General features: G+C 40.3%; 1 long non-coding RNA gene across 1 annotated transcript in view; it reads left to right on the top strand.

Annotated features, from left to right (window-relative positions):
* LOC145716226 (uncharacterized) overlaps positions 1 to 22,887 on the top strand; it is a 36,242-nt gene extending 13,355 nt beyond the window's left edge. Inside the window, exons 2-3 of the long non-coding RNA XR_014138767.1 lie at positions 8,122 to 12,504; positions 22,695 to 22,887. This is a non-coding gene — a long non-coding RNA (uncharacterized LOC145716226). The remainder of the gene's footprint in view (positions 1 to 8,121; positions 12,505 to 22,694) is intronic.
* Positions 22,888 to 22,917: the final 30 nt, after the last annotated feature.

The following is a 22,917-nucleotide window of genomic DNA, read 5'->3' as shown; positions in this document are numbered from 1 at the left end:
AAAAAAAAAAATATCCTCATTCCTGGGCTATGTGAATTTCTTGGTCTGAATAGAGTGGAGTTACGGACTTTATTGGATTAAGACTGGTGTAAGACTTAATATTTGTTTATTCTGTGCTGCCTGCTTGGCTGCACAGTCTGCCAAATTATTTCCTTTAGATTCTAAAGTTATGTCCTTTTGATGTCCTCTGAGGTGGATTACAGCTACCTCCTTAAGTAGGTGTACAGCCTCAAGGAGAGTAATTATTTCAGGCCCATATTTGATTGGGGAGTTGTGGCTTGATAATAATCCCTTTTCTTTCCAAATTGCCCCAGGAAAGCATATTTGGAGTCAGTATAGATATTAATTTTTGAGGCTTTTACCAATTGAAGAGCATGGGTAAGTGCTATTAATTCAGCCTTTTGAGCAGAAGTATTTATTGGAAGGGCTTTTGCCTCAGTGGTCCTAATTAAATTAGCTATAGCATATCTGGCTTTTCTTTCTCCCTTATCCAGGAAGCTACTGCCATCAGTAAACCAGTTGTCATCTGCATTTTCAATAAGGGAATCTTTTATTTTATTTATTTTTATTTTTTAGAGAGGGAGAGAGAAGATGGGGGGCAAAGGGAGAGGGAGAATCTTAAGCAGGCTCCACACCCGGCATGGAGCCTGACTCGGGGCTTGATCTCACAACCCTGAGATCATGACCTGAGCCAAAATCAAGACTCAGACGTTTAACTGACTGAGCCACCCACGTGCCCCAATAGGGGAAGCTTTTAAATCTTATCTGCTAGAGTAAACAAGGTCAATAATTTCTGAGCAGTTATGTTCTAACATAGAAGTATGATGGTCAAGTCCGGGCATAAGGGTAGCTGGGTTTAAAGTTTGACAGGTTTTAAGAATTATTTCAGGTGTGTCTAAAAGTATAGCCTGGTATCTAGTAAGTCAGCCTCCCATCATCCGTTGGTGGCCTTTGGTTTCTAAGACACTTTGACCTTGATGTGGAGTCATTAGTTTAAGGATTGCCCCATAGTAAGTTTTGAAGCCTCTTCTACCAGGAAGGCTGTGGCAGCTACTGCTCGAAGACAAGCCAGCCGCGCTTGAGCTACATTTTCAAGTGACTTTGAAAAATAGCCCACTGGCCTTGTTTCATTTCCTAACTGTTGGGTAAGAATTCCCAAAGCTTGTCCCTGTTTTTCTGCTACATATAAAGTGAAAGGTTTTTCTAAATTTGGAAAAGCCAAAGCCATGGCTGAGGAAAGTTTAGTTTTTAATATTTGAAAGCCTGTCTGCTGGGCTTTAGTCCAGAGCAAAAGTTCTTCATAAGGGCCTTTAATTGAAACATATAATGATTTGGCTAAGAGCCCAAATCCAGGAATCCATAGGCGGCAAAAGCCTGCCATACCTAGCAAACTATGAGGTTGTTTCTTTGTAGCTGGAGGTCCAAGATCTAAGATACCTTTTTCCTGTCAGTAGACAGCATATGTTGTCCTGGTGTTAGTTCCTATCCCAAATATTGTACTTGTTGTCTAGATATTTATGCTTTTATAGGAGACATATGATACCCTCTGTCTGTCAAGAAGTTAAGTAAAGTTCTAGAATTACTATCAGACATTTCTTTTGTAGGACTACAGATTAATATGTCATCCACATATCAAATTATAGTCCCTTGAGACAAGGAGATATCGTGGAGGTCTTTGCTAAGTGCAGCCCAAAAAAAGTGAGGACTGTGTCTAAGTCCCTGTGGTAAGATTGTCCAGGTTAATTGAGCAGCTTGTGGGCTTGAAGGTAAGACCCATTCAAAAGCAAATAGTGGCTGTGTTTCCTCACTTAGAGGGATGCAGAAGAAGGCATCCTTTAAATCAAGTACTGTAAACCAGTTGGCATCACCAGGGACCTGGGTGAGAATAGTGTATGGATTTGGCACTATGGGATGAATAGACACCACTGCCTCATTTATAGCTCTTAAATCTTGTACCATCTGATATTCTCCATTTGGCTTTTTTGCTGGTAAAATTCGAGTATTATAAGGTCATTGACAAGGCTTTAAAATACCATGTTGGGGAGCCTGGGTGGCTCGGTCTGTTAAACATCTGCCTTTAGCTCAGGTCATGATCTCAGGACCCTGGGATTGAGCCCTGCATCGGGCTCCCTGCTCAGCAGGGAGTCTGCTTCTCCCTCTCCCTCTACCATTCCTTCCTGCTCATGCTCTCTCTCAAATAAATAAATAAAATCTTTAAAAAATAAATAAAATAAAATACCATCTTTGAGAAACTTATAAGTGGTTGTAACCCAGCCTTTGCCTCAGGTTTTTTTTTTTTTTTAATTTTATTTATTTGACAGAGAGAGAGCACAAGCAGGGGGGAGTGGCAGGCAGAGAGAGAGGGAGAAGCAGGCTCCCTGCTGAGCAGAGAGCCCGATGTGGGGCTTGATCCCAGGACCCTGAGATCATGACCTGAACCGAAGGCAGATACTTAACTGACTGAGCTATCCAGGCACCCCTGCCTCAGGTTTTAAGGAGTATTGTCTTTTATGAGGTATAGTGCTTACATCCTTTAAGGTTACTTTAACTGGCTGGGCTTTAAGAGCCTGACCTGGGACATCACAATCCCAGACCTGTGAATTTACTTCCTTCCAGATATTAGAAGGGATATGAGGGTAAGGTTTTAATTCCCCAGATGTTAAAGAGAACAAGCCATCCTCTTCTTTAGTAAGAGCAAACCTGCTTCCTAGTTTATATAAGTCTCATCCAGGCAATGGAGTAGGACAGGTTGGAAGGACTAGAAAAACTTGAGTAACCAATTTACTTTTACATTTACAAGTTAAAGGCATTGTCTAATGGCACATTTTGTTTCTCCTTCTCTGCCAGCAATTGTATGGCTACAAAAACAAGTAGGACCAGAGTGCTGACTAAGAACAGAGTACATGGCTCCAGTATCAATAAGAAAATTGATAAACTTACCTTCCACATCCAGGGTAACCTGGGGCACAGTCATCTTTTTTTTTTTAAATTTAAATTCAATTAATTAACATATAGTGTATTATTAGTTTCAGAGGTAGCGTTCAGGGATTCATCAGTCTTATATAATACCCAGTGCTCATTACATCACATGCCCTCCTAATGTCCATCATCCAATTAGCCCGTCCCTACCACCCCTTCCCCTCCACCAACCCTCAGTTTGTTTCCTATGATTAAGAGTCTCTTATGGTTTGTCTCCCTCTCTGATTTCGTCTTGTTTTATTTTTCCCTCCCTTCCCCTATGATCCTGTTTTGTTTCTTAAATTCCACATATGAGTGAGATCATATGATAATTGTCTTTCTCTGACTTATTTCGCTTAGCGTAATACCCTCTAGTTCCATCCACGTCATTGCAAATGGCAAGATTTCATTTTTTGATGGCTGAGTAGTATTCCATTGTGTGTGTGTGTGTGTGTATCACATCTTTATCCATTCATCTGTCAATAGACATCTGGGTGGGGTGCACTCATCTTGATGTCAGAGGGAGCCAGATCAGCCTCAGGGCCCTGTCATGCCAGATCCTCTGGTTTCTACTCTTAAGCGGGGGCGGGGGGGCGCGCTAGGGGGGAGTGAGGAGTGAGTTCCTGCCTTCTTCTGTCTCTGGAGGTAAGGACAGTCTCTTTTCCAATGTCCCCTCCACCTTTTTTTCTTACAGACAGGACATGGCCCTGGGTGAGAGCCTTTATTTGGGCATTCTTTGCTCCAGGGTCTGGTCTGGCATAGGGACTTACCTGATTCTTTGTCTGATTCTGTTTTTTTCTTTGACTCCTGGTTAGTCTGGTGTTTTAGGGGATCTATATTAGCGGCAGCCAGTATTTAAGCCTGTATCGTATCCTGCAGTTTAGCTCTCTGGTCCTTTTCTTGCTTTAAGCCACATTTCTATTATTAAAGATTCCAGGAGCTACTACCTCTAATAGGCACTGGCTGGGAGTTTGAGGGCCTAAGGCCATTTTAGTAAGTTTTCAGCAGATGTCCAGTGCTGACTGACTTATAAAATGTGTGTTCAGTATAGTTGTTCCCTCAGGTGAGTTTGGGTCCAGATTTGTATATTTAAGGATAGCTTCTGTTAAACAACCCTGAAATGGATTCTCAGAATCATAAGCTGGATTCTCATCAGCTCCTTGAGTAACTTCCTGAATTTTACCAAAGTTTACAGATTTAGAGAATCCATTTTTCATTCCATCTATTAAACAAGTAATCATATGGTCTTGTCTTTCCCTTCCCTGTCTACTGTCTTGGTAATTCGAGTGTGGCTTGGTGTTTTTGACTGCAGCCCCCCCATCAGATAACGTTCCAAATCTCTCATTGACAAATCTCTCGTTTGTCAGCGAACTCTTGAGCCCCTGCCCAGATATGACTCTTTTCCTCAGGGGTGCAACAGTGAGTTAATATGATGTATATATCATGCCAGACCAAATCAAACATAATAGATAATTTTTGAAAGCCCTCAATAAATTGAGAAAGGTTTTTGGAATATCGTCCTAATTGTTATTTTATATGAGTCACCAGGTCTGCCATGGAGAACAGGACATGGACTCTAATTGTGCCCATTTCTCCATTAGCAACCTCCCTAAAAGGATGCATTCCAAATTTAGGTGGAGCACCCAGGAGATAGGGAGTTCCACTCCTAGTATATCCAGCTGGGCTGAGAGCAGAGGGGTCTTTGGGTTTATAAGGAGGAAGGATAGTAACAGAGCCAGTGTCCTTTTTGTTTGGATGGGACAGTGATTCCTCCGGTGGTCCAGGTTCGTTAGGAGGAATGGACCTATTTAGATAATCATCATCCAGTCTATCCAGAGAGGGTTTATTAACTTGACTGGTGGTAAGACACATTCTGCAAGAGGCCCTCAGGTCTGGATCCTGAGTTAGGGTCATGAAAGCCTGGACATAGGGGGTACCTCAGTCCATTTGCCCTGTTCCTTGCAGAAGAGATCTGACTGATAGATTGTATTAAAGCTTAGTGACCCATTAATGGGCCATTTTACTCATCTCCTAAGGAGTACTGAGGCCAGGCAGTATTACAAAAGATCAGTTTTTTCTTTCTTAGATCTTGCAGTCTGAATTGATTCCAGTGGGTTAAAAGGCATCACAAGGGAAAGTCCTTGGGGACTGAAGAAGATGCCATGTTCCTAGAAAAGTAGAGAAGGTCCATTGCTAAAATTCCTCCCCAACTCCTGGGTGGTGTCCCTCGCAGGATGTCAGAGGTTCCTGGTATCAAAGCAACTGGAGGTGTCCCTTGAACGAAATCGCTATGATCACCGCCTGCCATTAAAGGCCCTGTAGGAGGGATGCTAGTGTCCCCCCACCCACTTCCCCATCGCATTCTAGACTGGAAAATGGGTGCTGGTGTATGGACCAAGATAACTTGTCTTGCCTTGCCTTGCCTTGCTGTGTGACGGCCCTGCCATTGTTAACCCATGGAAAACACTTAGAAAAGTTTTACAAGGGGAAATTATCCAATTTTGTAGCTTCAGTAGTCAGTAGGGGACACTGATGAAAAATAGTGAAGATAGAAGTCCATCATGATCTAAGCGACATTCCAACACATGTGGTCCTTAAAGCTGACTTCCCTAGGAAACAGTCCCCATTTGGGTTTTAATTCAGTCAGGTACTGGTTTCGCCTGGCTCCCAATGGAGTTCTCGTGGTCAGAAGTGGCTAGACCAGAGATGTGGAGGGGATCACATTAGACCAATAAGGAGGAAACCTCATATGAGAGTCTTAAGATTGGCATCTGTCCTAGTGACTTAGGTGACTGTCCTCTGCCCAAAAGACAACTCTGTATAAGACTAGGAATAAAGAAAGGGCATCAAGTTTCTGGGTCTTACTACCATTCAGGCCAGGGTACTAACTTCCAGCAAAAAGGTAGGTCTTCTCCTCGCCTGGTGGGAGAGGGGATAGGACCTGTGGCCAGAAGAAGCTGCACCTGCAAGTGTGAGGGCTGACTGATTATATATTTTAAATTTTGTGGAGGGAGGGGAGGTAGAGATAACATAGGTTTCTAAGGAATTTTTGTATGCTGAAAGCAGGGTCTTACAGGACCTTGAAAATTTAGCCATTGTCAAGATAAGGTTACTTTTAATCTTTAATGAAATATAAACATTAAGGCTTAAGGCAGCCACGAACTCCTTGAGGAATGTCACGCTCTTCATGTCTCAGGTGTCAGTGGGATGTGTGCTGTAAGGAGATTTGATTTAATTTATTATTTTTTAAAGTTTTATTTATTTATTTGACAGAGAGAGAGAGAGCACAAGCAGGGGAAGTGGCGGGTAGAGGGAGAGGGAGAAGCAGGCTGAGCAAGGAGCCTGATGTGGGGCTCGATTCCAGGACCCTGAGATGATGACCTGAGCCGAAGGCAGATGCTTAATGACTGAGCCACCCAGGCACCCCTATTTTTCTTTATCTTTCTAATGTTAGAACTACAAGACACTTTAAAAATTATGTAGTCTTGAAACCACTATAGAAACATAAAGGCGGATGGAAATTAAGATGGACACCTTAGTGCTTCAGCGAGGCTTGACTTAAAACTGAACAAATTTTTCTCTTCCTCATTCTTGAAGCCTCCCCCTTCTCTTCACTTGTTTTTCTGTAAAATCCTTTGTTCCAGGAACTTGGTGTCAATATTGACATCTCACTGACCTCAATATATACTTAGTAACAAGACTGTGACGGCTGGTGTCAGTGCTGGTCATGAGACCACCTTGAAACATGACAGGGCAGCTGGCGGCATGTACCTGTCGAAACTGCCAGATCCTGTATTTTCCTGTTAAACCCCCTGCCTTTTACCCTGGTGGGCTTACCATTGTGAAGACATTTGCCTGCCGCAGCCTCCTTTGCCTGGCAAAGTAGTAAACTATTTTCTTTCTTTATACCCAAACTCTGTCTATGCATTACATATTTCAACTCCAGAGCACAGAGTTTGGTTTTGACAATAGTCTAATGGCTCCCAACCTTGGATCCATGTTGGAATCACCTGGGGAGGTTTAAAAAATCTGCTGTCTGTAAGCTGGAGGCATTGCATTTCCTGATTTCAAAATATATTTCAAAGCTACAGTAGTTAAAACAATATGGTATTGGCATAGAGACAGACATATAGACCAATGGAACAGAATAGAGAGCCAAAAGTAAACCCATGGATATATTGTCAACTGATCTTTGCCAAGGATGCTGAGAATATACAATGTGGAAGGGACAGTCTAGTCTCTTCAACAAATGTTACTGAAAAATTGGATATCCACATGAAAAGAATGAAGTTGAATCCTTATCTTGTACCATACCCAACAATCAACTCAAAATGGATTAAAGACTTAAACTGTAAGACCTGAAACTGTGAAGCTCCTAGAAGAAAACATGGGGGAAAAGCTTCTTGACATTGATCTTTTTTTTTAAAGATTTTATTTGGGGGCACCTGGGTGGCTCAGTCGGCTAAGCATCTGCCTTCAACTCAGGTCATGATTCCAGGGTCCTGGGATCGAGCCCCATGTTGGGTTCCGTGCTTAACAGAGAGCCTGCCTCTCCCTCTGCATCCCCCCCTCGTGTGCTCTCTCTATATACATATATCAAATAAATAAATAAAATCTAAAAAAACAAACAAAAAGATTTTATTTTAGAGAGAGAGGCAGAAAGAGAGGGTGAATGGGGGAGGGAGAGGGAGAGAGAATCTCGAGCAGACTCCTCCCTGAACACGGAGCCAGATGTGGGGCTTGATCTCACAACCCTGAGATCATGGCCCCAAGTGGGTTGCTTAACCGACTGAACCACCCAGTTACCTAGACATTGATCTTGACAATGATTCCTGGGATATGACACCAAAAATATAGGCAACAAAAGCAAACATAGGTGGGTGAGATCACATCAGATTAAAGCGGGCTTGTGCACAGTAGAGGAAACAATCAAAAGTGAAAGGCACAGAATGGAACAGGAGAAAATATTTGCAAACCATTTATTTTATAAGGGGTTAATGTCCAAAATATGTAAGAAACGCTTACAACTTGATAGCAAGAAAAACAAATAGCACAATTAAAAAGTGGGCAAAGGACTTGAAAAGACATTTCTTCAAAGAAGACATACAAATGGCTACCAAGTATATGAAAAAGTACTCAACATCACTAATCATTGCATTTCAGGGAAATGCAAATCAAAACCACAATGGGATATCACCTCAACACCCAGTAGGATGGCTATTACAAAATAAACAAAAGGTAAGTATTGGTGAGGATGATGAAAAATTGGAAGACTCGTACACTGTTGGTGGGAATGTAAAATCATTCAGCTGCTATGGAAAACAGTATGGAGGGTCCTCAAAAAATTAAAAATAAAACTACCATATGATCCAGCAATTCCACTTTTGGTATATATCCAAAAGAATTGAAATCAGTATCTCAAAAAGATATTTGCACTCCCATGTTCATTGCAGCATTATTTACAATAGCCAAATGTCCATCAGCAGATGAATGGATAAAGAAAATGTGGCGTATATGTATAATGGAATATTATTCAGCCTTAAAAAAGAAGGAAATCCTATTATTTGTGACAACATGGATGAACTTGGAGGGCATTATAAGTGAAATAAGCCAGTCTCAGAAGGACAAATACTCTATGATTCCCTTTTTATGAGGTATCTAAACTAGTCAAATGATTGGAAGCAGAGAATAGAATGGCGGTTGCCAGGGGCTCAGTGGGTGTAAAGTTTCAATTATGCGAGATGAATAAATTCTAGAGATCTTTTGTACAACATAGTGCATATAGTTAATAGCACAGTATTGTGCTTTTAAAAATATAGAGGGTAGATCTCATGTTAAGTATTCTTACCACACACAAAAATGGGACACCAACTTTTAGAGGTGATGGATATGTTTATTACCTTAATTGTGGTGATAATGTCTTGGTTGTGTGCATATGTCCAAACTCATCAAATTGTATGCACTAAATATATAAATAATTATATCTCAATAAAAAAAATTTTTTTTCTGCTGTCTGGAGTCTCAGCCCCAGAAATTCTGATTTAGTTGGTCTGGAGTGAGGCACGGTCATTAGAAGTTTGAAAAACTCTCTAGATGATTCCAGTATGCAGCCAGGATAAAGAAATACTTCTCTAGACCAACATCCTCACTGCACAGATGGGAAAGAGAGGCCCTGAGGAAGGAAGTGACTTGTCTGGTAAAATTAGATTAAGAACTCAAACCAAGGTCTCCTGACTCCGACCTGGGTTCTCTCCAGCACATAACGCAGCCTCAGACTCACTTCCTGTGCTTCCACACAAACACTACCCCAAATTGTCTCATGTCATATTCCCTGAACACACCAGGTCCACCCCTGTGTCAAATCCACAGCAATACAAGCTGTCATTGGAATGCTTATTATGTGCCAAACACCGAGAAAGCCAAATTATATGTGTTATCTCTAATACATACAGCAAGCCTTCAAGGAAGGCATGAGTGTCCTCATTGGAAGAGGAGGAGGCTGATGTTCAGAGACTTGAAGAAATTAGCTGAAGTTGTGACTAGTAAAGAGAAGCCAGGATTTGATAACAGGTCTACCGGACTCCAAGGAATCTCACTATACTTACTGCCACCTGTTCCCACCCCACCTTACCTTCCTGGGTTATTTCTCCATCAAGAACCAGCTCTAGTTTCACTCCCTCTGCAAAAGCTCTTCCTCCCCAGACCACAGAGTTATTTTTATTGTTTTAACTTTCATGACGCTAATCACCCACATTAGCTATTTGGCAGGTTCTCCCTCACATGGTAATTTATTGTGTCATGTATATGGCCTGTTTCCTTCTCCATGAGGCTGAGACAGAGAGGGACCTTCTCTAACTGTGTTTCTGTGCTGGTCCTGTAGCTGTGTCAAGATACAGTGATTGCGGGGCACCTGGCTGGCTCAGTTGGTAGAGCATGTGACTCTTCATCTTGGGGTTGTGAGTTTGAGCCCCACATTGGGTGAAGAGATTACTTACAATCTTAAAAAAAAAGACACAGTGATTGCAAGATCATAATATTTAGTCTTTTGTGAGACTCCTCCACTGGGAGTATCTGCAGAAGGAGAATACCTATAGGCCCAAGTGGAGTTGAAAATTTGAACTAAGAATGGAGCTTTCCTCAGGCTTGGATTTGTAGAAACATTTACAAGTAAGTCTCTAGGTGTCAGTAGAAAGCCTAATTTTAAGAGTGTGACACAGTGGAATGAAATCAAAATCTCAGGCTAGAAGTTTTTCTCTGTAACCATCAAGCTAAAGCTAGAATTCTCTCTCCAACATAACAAAACTGTAGCAACATTCCTCCCAGCCCAGGGGTTGGTAATGAGGCAGCCTTTTCCATGTTTGGACAGCTTTATTGGAATGCTGTTCTTGGTTTTATATGAAACTGTCTCCTGGTAGCTTCTACCTACTACTGTCCAAGGAAATTAAGTGGCAACAGTCCATGCATTGCACCTGGGCCTGAGCATGTGGAAGGCCTGTTATAGCCGAACAGGTCTTCCACAAAGGTCCATCCTCAGAGCATCAGGGACTGAGGCAAGTGAGCAATGTACCTCTGACAGGGTGCTGTCCTCTCAGACCCAGAGATGGAGAGGGTGACTCCAGCAGAGTCCAAAGACCTGGGGAGTCAGAAAAGCCCCCCCTTTCACTCTCTTCTTCCCAAGGTCTTCAATAGCCTGGCCTTTGCTTAGTCAAACCCACTCTCTCTCCTCAAAAAATAGAGGTTACCACTATACCTTCTGGCCCCAGCTGTATTCTTTAGAAATATATAGAACAAACCCAGTGTCTCTTCCTCCAGGGATCTGAAGACAGAGACTAAGCCATCCATCCATCATCCAACCATCCATCCATCCACCCATTTATTAAGCATATCTTTACTGGAAGCCTACTGTTACCAGGTAATGAGTCTCCTAATAGGCAGCTAATAAGTGGCAAATGGTGTTATTAATAACCTGATGATAACTCAGTCACAGGTACTTTTATATGGTGGATTTTTGAAAAGGGAATGGAGAGATAAGGGAAGTAGCATTTACTGAATATGAACTGCCTACTGTGCAAGGTATAGGTGCTTGCTTTACATGCTTTATATTGTTGAAGACTTATCGATATCTTTTGAGGTGGGTTATCCATATTTCCAGTTTAAAAAGGAGGAAGCTAAGGCTTAAGTAACTTGACTAAAGAGCTACAACTCCAGTGGTGGAGCTGAAGTGTGGATACAGAGCCCCCAACTACAAAACTGCCACACTGTGGGCCTCACATGGGAATCCCTAGGACAGCTGAAGCAACATCATGGTCCCTTCATGTCATGGGTCTGAAACTATTTTTTAATTTTTTAAGTAATCTCTATGCCCAATGTGGGGCTCAAACTCATGACCCCAAGATCAAGAGTCACATGCTCTAGAGACCGACCCAGGCAAGTGCCCCTGAACACTGTTTTATTTTTTTAATCTTTTTAAGATTGTATTTATTTATTGAGAGAGAGGAGAGAGTGTGCACAAGCGGCAGGGAGGGGCAGAAGGAGAGGGAGAGAGAGAATCTCAAGCAGACTGACTGAGTGCCCCTGACCCTGGGCTTGATCTCACAACCCTGAGAATCATAACCTGAGCTGAAATCAAAAGTCAGACACTTAACCTACTGAGCCACCTAGGCGCCCCCTGAACACTTTTAAATTAAGTTTTCTTTTCAAACCTAAACCCCTCATTTTCTCTGTTGTATTTTTTAAATTTAAGTTTACAAAGTGACTGCTTTGTTGTTTCCTATAGAAGTCAAATTTCCTGTCAATACTTTCCATTATAAACTTGGATGCATGACAAAGCATAAGAAAATCAATAGCAGTAATTTGGTATTCATCAGTTTTTCCTCTAGAATTAGTTTTTTGATTATACTTATTTTAATCGATAAATTGCTGTGATAATATCAAAGAAAATTTTCAAGAAAATCAAGATTACCCCAAATCTCATATCCTAATACAACTACTTCCATTCTAATTCATATCCATGTGTATATGTATATTTCAGTTATAAATCCTTAATAAATGTAGGCTATTGTAATTCCAGATGTTTTATATTTTGATTTTTTTTTTCACTCAACCTTATTTAAGGATCATTCACCCATGTTTCTATGAAGCTTTCCTAATGGTCCCATTTAATAGCTGTCAAATGGTCTATCAAATTTCATTATATATTAAGGCCTTTAGAAATGAAGTTCAGGGATTACTGACAAGAAATGCTCTTTCTCTCTTTAATTCATCATTTAAGCAATCCACTGAAGCATGGCTTTAACTTTTTTTGTTTTATCCATTTAATGTGTTATAACCTCAAGAGGACAGGGAAATATTTTTGTAGTCAGAAGGACATTTTCTTTTTGGTTTTAGAGGGTTTTGGTCAAAATCAGATTTGTAATATTGGTATCAGAGGGTAATAGCTATGAGTTTAATTGGTGTTTGTTTATTCTCAAGTTCTTCCTGTCCTGATCCATGCCCCGGCTGACTGAAGCCCTCATTTGAAGCTTTGGAAAGCCCATTTTGGCTTCCGTGAGTCAGTTAACTCTTCAGGGCTTTGCTTTGTGGAAAGGTTGTTCTTGGGAACTGCTTCTTGTTCTTTCAGTGCCTGCTATTTCTGGCAGCAAGCCAAACAGTGGAGACCACTGTTTGTTCATTTGGTTTTGGTTTGTGTGTGTATGCATGTGTGTGCATGTGCATGAGTGCAATCTTAATTGTATCTTCCTGCAATCCCCTTTTTTCTTCTTCAGCTTAAAGGTTGTCAAAGCCATCAGGAGAGAGACACTGGGATGTGATCAAAGTTAGAGTTTTTTCCAGCCTATACTGTAGGGTCCTGATTACCACTAAGGTTTTTACTTGGCTGTGTTCCCAGAACCAGGATGGACAGAAGAGCTACCATGGGCCACTCTTCTGATGGTCCCCAGTGGTCTACAAGGCCTGCTGAGGGGTTGGACCTGTCTAGTTATCCTTCTTGACCTGAGGATGAATTTTCACCTGGTGTTAGGTAGGAGTGTAGATAGAAGAGAAGAAGCTAAAACACAAGATATGTTCATGAAACGAGCTTCATCAAAATAGAAGAAATATTAAGAAATTGCAAACAAATGATAAAATGTGTCCTTTTATCCTAAAACAAGCGGAATCCTTTTCTGGGTTGATTCATGCTGAACACTTCAGCCAGATGGAACTTCAGTAGGCTGTTGATATTTATGGATTTAACATTCAACGTTGATTGTCCCTGGGTAAAAGGCAGTCATGTATCATTTTGCTGAGTTCCAAATTTGCATCCTGTGTACTTGGATATGGACATGAAGAAGCAAATCATTTAGTTGGTATGCAAGGCTAGCTGATAGTCCATCTTTCACATCACATGATGGCTTTGTATCTACATACTCAGTATTATATATGCATTTTGTTGGGGAAGATGTATGATATAGTGGTTTATGACTATTTGGGGATTCTCAAAGTTTTTGGATATATCCCTCAAATCTGTTAAGGTCTATCATTCTACAATTATACTGTTATTTCCTGCCCCTGTGCTGGTTTTTTACTCGTATAGTCTGCCTATCCTTCCCCTGGGGGTAACTATTAAAATTAGGTCTAACAAATATACTACCTCTCTCAAGTGTTTCCCAATTATTTTCCACTAACATAATCTCTCCCTCCTTTGATCTTCTTAGAATTTTATTTGTACCCTTTTTTGGGTAATTTTTAAATGTTATATGACCTTGTATTAATAATGATCTGTATACTTCATTGTACTTATGCCTCTGAGACCATATCATCTTCAGGGTACATCTAAGTCTTATTAGTTTGAGAAGCCTCCCCCCAGCAACTGCCCTACTTCCATTAAGCCCAGGACATTGCCCTCCTCATGAGAAAGGCCAATAGATAAAGGCTATTTGTTGTAGCCTTTCTGTTGTAGCAAAGCAAATAGACATCTTATGGATGACAGTTTTTGCTAGATGTTGCTAGTAGTTTTGATAGTGACTTAATAAATAAAACCAGATTGCTATGTTCTTTCAATAACCTAACCTGGGGTAACATGTGAACTCAACAGCTGTTCTAATATTAATGTTTAATATCCTTTTCATCTTCTAATTTGACAGTTCTCTACCTGGTCCTGCTCTACCTTTCTCAGATCTAATCACGATTCATGCCTCCACAGTGCCCTCCTTTTTATTCCCTTTCTCATTACATCATGTTGAAATCTCAGAAAAATAGAACACATGCTCTAAAGATCCAAGTCCAAATGAAGAGTTGATTTAAATAGTCTTTCTCTTATTCAATTTACCAATTTAGCATCTGTGTCTTAGTGAAAATTCTCTAGATTATAGCACCTGGGGTCAATATTAAAGTGCTGATTTTTGTGTGTGTGTGGGGAAGGGGTTAGGTACAAGCTCAGGAAGGTAACAGTGAAAAAAGCCAAGCAATGCAGTATGATATGTTAACATGCTGGCACTACTCCCAGCAAGCCATGGTGAGAAATAGCAGGTGACTTAGGTAGATTCCTTGAGCCACAGAGGTTCTCTGTCATGGCCATAGGGAGGAATCCCAACCTTGAAATAGTGTGTAGAAGGGGAAAATGAGAAAAATGCACCTATCGACCTCACTTCCATCTCTCATTTCCCATTTGTCAAGCCCCACAAGAAGCTAACTCTCTTGTCATTCTGTGTGACTTATTTTTTTTTAAGATTTTATTTATTCATTTGAAAGAGAGAGATCACAGAGGGGGAGGGGCAGAGGGAGAAACAGGCTCTCCCGCTGAGCAGGGAGCTCTATGCAGGACTCCATCCCAGCACCCAGAGATCATGACCTGAGCCAAAGGCAGATGTTCAACCAACTGAGCCACCCAGGTGCCCCTTCTGTGTGACTTCTATGGTGCATTACCTGGTCTATTGACACCATCTGCAGAAGCAAGATTTCATGTCCTGTGGTATGGCGTTTAGTCTTATCTGAGAGTGAGGAGAAACCAGTACAGATGGGAGGGTGTGTAGGTCATACGGGTATGGGACTTCCTTTCTGACTCCAGGGAACTCAGCAGAGGCAGCAGGTGAATGGTGCAGGTGAATGGTGCCTCTGGAAAGAAGGAAGTAGTCGAGGGGAGTAAAGTTGTGTGCCATATACAACCACTTCTTCCTTCTCCCATCTCTTAAAATGAGTCATTCTTTGTGGTTCCATTTTCAGCCTTCTTGTATTCTCACACTCTACACTTAACTGTCTTCTATGCACTGATAATCACCAAGTTGATATTTACAGCCCAAGTCTTTCTGCTCCAGATCCATGTAGATGATGACTTACCTGTCTCTACCTGGGTGTTCCACTCAGGACATCAAACTTAAGAGTCCTAAAATTGAGTTCATCCTTTATCCTCTTCTCCAATCCCCCACCCCCAGACCTGCTTTTCTTCCTGTAGCCCTGTCTTGGTAAATGTCACCAAACCAGGAACCTAGCAGTTCTTGGAAGGAAGGATTCCTTTCTTCCCTTCAGATTTCATATCCAAGGAGCTACTATTGATCTTTCTTCCTAAACATCTCTCAGATCCAGACCTCTTCTCTGTCTCCACTGCCATTGTTTTATTTCAGAACTGTAATTGCTTCCTAAATGTTCTCTCTACCTTTGTCATTGTCTCCTTCCAATCCATTTTCCAAACTAAACCTGCAGTTATAATTTTAACAGGCAAATTGCCATGACCAAAAAGAGCTTAGAAGGTTCAATGGTAAAAGAAAAGTTCAATGGTAAAAGTACCTATTTATGTAATTTATGGCATCAATATAGAATATATTATATGTATTGATCAATGATGTCAAGGAGAAAAATCATATGATCATTTTAACAGGATGCTAAAAAAATTTCTAAAAATCAACATACATTTTTGATTAAAGAAAATCTTAACATGTTAATATGTTAAGGAATATTGCTCTCAAACCAATGCTAATATTATACTTAGCAATAAAACATTAGAAGCATTTCCATTAAAGTTAATAATTTGACTGTCATTAGCATTATTTAAGATTGTTCTGGAAGTGCCAATCAATGCAATAATGAGAAAAAGAGATAAGGGAGGTATAAATATTTGATAGGAACAGACAAAATTATCATTATTTGAAGACTGTATGGTTGCTTGAAAAACTGTTAGAACTAACAAGAGTTCAGAAAGTTTGGCAATTATGACAAATATTTAAAAATTAATGTATATCAGCAAGAATTAGCTAAGAAAGAAAATAGAAATGAAGAACCCATATATCATGGTAATAAAAAAAAATCAAAGTGCCTAGTAATAAACTTAATGATAAATGTGCATATCTACAAACCTTACCACAGAATCTATAAGGAGATTTGAATAAAAGGAGAGACATTCTACATTACTGTGTTGGAAGATTTAATATTGTAAAGATATTAATTTTCCTCAGGCGAAGCCTATAAACTTAACAAAACCTCAATAAAAATAGCTAGAACTTTTTTTTTTAGAATGTGAAAGGAATCTATTTAAAGTTTATTTTGCAAAACTTTTGTACCAGTTTTCAGTGACTCAGAATGCTCTACTGCCTTTTCCTTAAGAAAGGATTGAAGTACATGCCTGCTCTGCACCCTTTCTCCCTCGAAAGTCCTGCCTGTGTTTGCATGACTCCCCAACTCCCAGAATCATGCTGTTGAGATGGACATACTGCCTGTAGATCCCAGGGGCAACTCTCAAGTCATGATGCAAACTTCGGGGTGTCCTGTATAAGGTGCAAAGTAAATGTTTTGAACAAAAAAGAGAAAGAAAAAAGGCAAAAAGAAAGTCAAGCACATCTTTAGGAAGAATAGTACCCCAAAAGCCTTTTCCTACCAGATATTAAGATGAACCAGCAAGATACAATAATAAAAACATTACCAGGTAGAAAGCACAGTTCAGAAATATATCTTAAGTACATAGAAGAATTGTGTACATAAAAAAGCCTGTGCTTCCTATCAGTGGGGAGTGTTAAGGTAACTGTATCATGATGAAAAATAAACCCAAACTCACATAGTGCACAAAGATAAATTCCAGAAGGATTAAGAATTGTAAGAAGAAGAAAATACAGGTGAGTATCAACAAAACTTTGGAGTAAGGAATGACTTTCTAAATATGAAACTAAAAACAGAGCTCATAAAGGATGATAGATGTGGTTGTATAAAAAGGTGAATCTTTTATACTGCAAAATTCATCATAAACTAAGTTAAAAGAAATGATATTGTAGGAAATACCCTTAACCAAAGGCTTATATCCTTAACATTCAAAGACCCTCCAAATTAATAAATGAAAAATGAAACTATACAGTTGACCCGAAAAAGTATTTTACACACACACAAAAACTTCAAATGGCTAATAAGCAAAAAAGTTCAACTCCACTATAAGTCAAAGAAATGTAAATTAAAACCACAAAGAAAAAAATAATAAATATATGCACTATTAACAAGGGTTAATAGATTCAGGCACTTTCAAACATTATTGGGTATATCCACTCAAACAGTTCTTCTAGAGGGTATATATAAAAGCCATTAGATAGGATTTACTCTTTAGCAATGCTACGACTGGGAATGTACAACAAAGAAGTAATTGAGGACATATATCCATATGTATAATAAGGATATACATACCCTTAATAATCTTTACTATATAACATGGAACTGTCTATAATAATAAAGCATTGGAAACTACCTAAGTGTCCAAAATAGGGGATGTGTGCAACCATTTCAAAAGATGTAGAAGGGGGCCTGGGTGGCTCAGTCAGTTAAGTGTTGGACACTTGATTTTGGCTTAGATTCTGATCTTAGGGTCATGTGATTGAGCCCCACTTCCGGCTCCATGCTTAGTGGGGAGAAGAAGTTCTCTCTCCCCCTCTGCCCCTCCCCCTGCTTGCATGCGCTTCTCTCTCTCACAAATAAATAAATTTTTTTAAAAAAGATGTAGAGAGGCACCTGGGTGGCTCAGTCATAAAGCGTCTGCCTTCAGCTCAGGTCATGATCCCAGGGTCCTGGGATCGAGCCCCACATCGGGCTCCCTGCTCAGCGGGAAGCCTGCTTCTCCCTCTCCCACTCTCCCTGCTTGTGTTCCCTCTCTTGCTCTCTCTCTCTCTGTCAAATAAATAAAGTCTTAAAAAAAAAAAAAGATGTAGGAGAATAGGAACAAAAAATATTTAAGGAAAGATATTTAAAATAAGAAAGAATAATGGAAATGCAGCCAGTAGGGGGAAAGTTATGAGTTGGACAACCTAGCACTAGAGTTCTCATAGGGAGGGACCATTTTGACTTAGCAGAATAGTTTAGAATTGCTTTGCAGTTTGGAGCAAAGCAAAAGGAACCTTGAATTGCCTTGTGCAAAAGGGAATGGGAATTGGAAATGAGTTAGAGGAGGTTGAATTTAAAAAATCGAAAAGATAGGGAGGGAGGGAAGCCTGCAGCTAATGCTGTTGTAGCTCCAGGTGGAGAGACAGCCAATGAGAATGATTACTGGACTCTTAGAACTCGTCTCTGAAATTCAGTTTCAAGTTGTCTCTGAGTCGTGCTTCAATGTAAGCCATCCTCTGTTGCCCCCAAATCTTTTTTTAAGTATTTGCTAACATACCACCTTGTTTAGGCCATATTTTGGGGAGAGAAGGAGTTGGGGAAGTGTAGAAGAGACAGTGTGCCCAGGAGGTAAATGAAGCGTAGAGATCAAGGCAGAAAATCAGAGCTAGAGGTGGCTAAAGGGAGGACACCCCTGCCTCCATCTTCAAAGCCCCCCAGAACCCTGAGAGATATTGGGAGGGACTATACATAGGATAGGGGTTTGAGCAGAATTCTTTTATATCTCAAGAGTTGGGGTACTCCAGAAGGTTGGAGGGCCCTGTAAAGGACATGGGGGATAGGGGTGGGGAAATGCAGAAAAAAACTGCTTAGAAGGATCACAGCATACAGAAGTTAACTATGATGGTATGCTAAGATTGTGAGACATACTTATTTTCCTCTTTTGCTCATCTATATTCCGATTCTTCTGTAATGAATCCATCTTACTTGTGTAATTTTTAGAAATAAAAATGTACTGAGGGGATAGGGTAAATCCACAGAAGTAGAAAGCTGACTGGTGGTTGCCAGGGCTGGGGAGAGGGGGAAATCAGGAGTGCCCGCTTAATGGGTATGGGTTTCCTTTTGGGGCGATGAAAGTGTTTTAGAGCTAGACGGAGGTAATGGTTGTACCACACTGTGAATGTGCCAAATGCCGCTGCATTGTTCACTTTAAAATGATTAATTTTATGTTATGTGAATTTGACTTCAATAGAGAAAAAAGAAAAAAAAATCTATTGAGGAAAGAATATACAACATAAATTAGATCCTGTCACTCTTCTGCTTAAAATCCTTCAAGGACATCCTAACTCTTTAGTATGGCAGACAAGGCGCTCATGCCCTGCCCCTGCCCCTCCCCGCCACAGCCACCCCTATAAAGCTTACTCTCCAGCCATACAAAACCATGTGCAGTGCTCTGAAAGGGCCTATTCTTTCCTGCCTCCATGCTTTGGACGGGTTTTCTTTTCCTGGAATGTCCTTTGCCTAGTTACTTTCCACTCATCCTCTAAAACTCAACATCTCCTTTAAGAAGCTTTCTCTGATTCCATAGTTGGGGGTGCCTCTTCCCTGTGCCCCAAGAACCTTTGGGACATTTCCCTATTTTATTGGTGTAGGAGATTGTGAACCCTTGGAGGACAGGGCCTTGTCCTTTCCTCTCTTTAGCCTCAGAACAGGACAGAAGCTACAATAAATGTGAAATGAATAATGGCCTTAGGATCACTGACAGAAACCACCTTTATCCTGGACATGAAATTGAAAATGACTCAGAGCCTCCGAGTTTAGCTGGCTTACTGTGATATTTGTCACAGAAGAATGGGAGATCTGTTTCTTTTTACTTTTTTATGAATTATTTAGGAATTGAAGCATAGATAAAAATTCCGAATAACAGGTTATTAAAAATGTCAACCTAAGTAGCAAAATGGTCCCACATGGGGCTTAGAAGTTTTCAGAATACTGATGGTCTCAGGAAAACAAAACTCAATTACTCATAAAAGCTCAAATAAAACACAATAAAAACTCAATTACTTTTGCAGAAACAAAAACAAGGAAAACCCATGAGGGGTAGTAGATAAAAGAAGATTTTTTTTTTAATATCTTGCCCCAAAACTAAGACATAGTATTGCTATCTTAGGATGTTTGTTAAAAAATACCTAAGTCTTAGGGGCGCCTGGGTGGCACAGTTGGTTAAGTGTCTGACTCTTGGTTTCCATTCAGGTCGTGATCTCAGGGCCATGAGATCAAACTCCATGTTGGCTCCGCGCTTAGCGTGGAGTTGGCTTGAGATTCTTTCTTTTTTTTTTTTAAGATTTTATTTATTTATTTGACAGAGAGAGAGACGAGGAGAGAGGGAACACAAGCAGGGAGAGTGGGAGAGGGAGAAGCAGGCTTCCCGCTGAGCAGGGAGCCCGATGTGGGGCTCAATCCCAGGACCCTGGGATCATGACCTGAGCCGAAGGCAGACGCTTAACGACTGAGCCACCCAGGCGCCCGGCTTGAGATTCTTTCTTCCTCTTCTTCTCCCTGTACCCCTCCCACTCATGCTCTCTCGCTCTCTCTCAAATAAATAAATAAGTCTTTGAAAAATATCCCTAAGTCTTAGAGAATTTTAAGTGACCCTAAGCCCCTAATGAAAAAATGGATCTAGGCAAAAACCATCGATGGCTGCTAACACTATTAGGTGGAAGGTCAGTGAGGATCAGGCTGGCATCCCTGGAACTCAGTGTTCAACCTTAGCATTATTAAAAATGGGACAGCCAGACCCTAGTTGCCTCCTGATAAAATGCAGTAGGAAGTATACATCACCACTTAAGAAAAAGTCTTGCCAAAAGAATTGAACCTGAATTTAAGGTCTCTAATCACCAGTTTGTGAGAAATATAAAGCATAGAGAAGCATGTTAAATGACACCATAAAGATATAAGAAATCAAATCAAGAAGATGAGAAATTCTACCAGACAAATGACTTAGTTTCTGCAATATGTAAGTCATATGAAGAAAAAGGAAGGGAGAAATTATAGATTCAAGGAGACAAAGATTTAAGAGACATGAATTTGAATAACCACAAAAGGATACATTTGAGACAATCTGGGAAAATTTACATGAATTGGGTTTTAATAATATTAAGGAATGATTGTTATCTTTTTGTGTGAAAATGATATCACACCATTATGAGTTTTTTTTTAAGTTCTTATTTTTAGAGATTGAAGTATTTATGGGGAGATGATATGATGTCTTGAATTGGCATTAAAAGGCTTCCTAAAAAGTAAAAAGTATGTGTTGGGAGTAGATGAAACAATCACACACAATATTAGTAATTGTTGTCTCTGGATGATAATGAGCACAGGGATTCATTATACTATTCCTTCCCCTTTTGTATATTAAAGAATAAACTTAACATTCAGCAGCCATGTGGCAATGTTAATAAGCCCATCTACTGAGCCGGACTATATCACACGAAATGGCATTGTTGGACCAATGGGAATATTTTGGGCCTTGAAGTCAGAAAGCCCTGGGTTCGAATCCCAGATCTGCTACTTAGTAGCCCTGTTACCTTGGGCAAGTTACTCACTTCTCAGAATCTGTTTTCTCATCTGTAAACGGGGATAATATTACCTACTTCGGAAAGTTGGAGGAACAAGTAAGATGATATATAAAGTGTCCAGCACTTGCCCAGCTAAGAATAAGCACTTTATATGTGTTAACTACCTTGTATTAATTCAGTTATTTATTTCCCTTATTGTTTTCTAAAAATAAATTAAAATAATACCAAAGCTGATGAAGTAAAAAGTGAAACTCCCCCAATTTCACTCTCCAGAGGAAGGAACCACCATTAACAGTTTGTTGTTGGTTATCTTTCCAGACTTCTTTATATCTGTAAATATATAAAAGGACATACATCCATATACATATGGTGTGGATTATTTAAACAAAAGTGGAATCATATATTACCTATTGTTCTGCAATGAATTTTTTCCACATTGCAATATACAGTGTGTCTCTTTTTGTCAGTTCATATGGCTCTGTATATATAAATATATATATTTCAATAAGTAATGCCATTCATATGCCTTTGCTTCCAGGCATGAGCATTCCTGTGAGCTAGAATCCTACAGCAGAACTGTTAGGTCAAGGGTACCCATAGTGTATCCATCTTGATCATACATAAAATGGTCCTACTGTCCTACTGTCCCTCCACAAGTTATTGACTTATTTTCACATTAAGACCTATTGTCTATACATTTCTACGTTGCATGCTGAGAGATACTGTCCTTTCTGGTACCACTTATTTCTCAACAGGCACTGAAAATGTTTCAGAGAATAAATGTGTTTGATTAACAAAAACCAGCCTCATGGAAAATAGTCGGGCTCCATTCTGTTATTTGTTCCCGTGAGGATAATGCGCTGCATGCTGTTTTCAAGGCTGAATGTAGCGGTGGATTGGATAAAATAAATGGGAGTCTTAGTTTTCTTTGTGAAAAGCCAGTGAAGATTATGTGAGGCAGAAGCCTGAAAGAAAGCAGGGAATAAAAGCTCCTCTCAAAAGAGGTCCCAGCGGATGGCAGCCATGAAAAGGTGGATGAGTAAAGAAAGAGGAAGGAAATCCTGCCTCGATTCCCCAGGATGTTCAAGATCTCACTTTTCCCTTCTGTTGTTCTAGTGACTTAGAGAGGACAAGTCCAGAGAAAGACGGTTTTAAGAAGAAAAGAAATCGGGCGCCTGGGTGGCTCAGTTGGTTAAGCGACTGCCTTCGGCTCAGGTCATGATCCTGGAGTCCCGGGATCGAGTCCCGCATTGGGCTCCCTGCTCGGCAGGGAGTCTGCTTCTCCCTCTGACCCTCCTCCCTCTCATGCTCTCTGTCTCTCATTCTCTCTCTCTCAAAT

Source organism: Leptonychotes weddellii, chromosome 11, assembly GCF_054177405.1.
Source record: "Leptonychotes weddellii isolate Sample4059 chromosome 11, ASM5417740v2, whole genome shotgun sequence".
In the NCBI taxonomy this organism is placed as follows: domain Eukaryota; kingdom Metazoa; phylum Chordata; class Mammalia; order Carnivora; family Phocidae; genus Leptonychotes; species Leptonychotes weddellii.
Note: the sequence above shows the minus strand (reverse complement) of the source record. Positions and strands in the feature narration are given on the sequence as shown.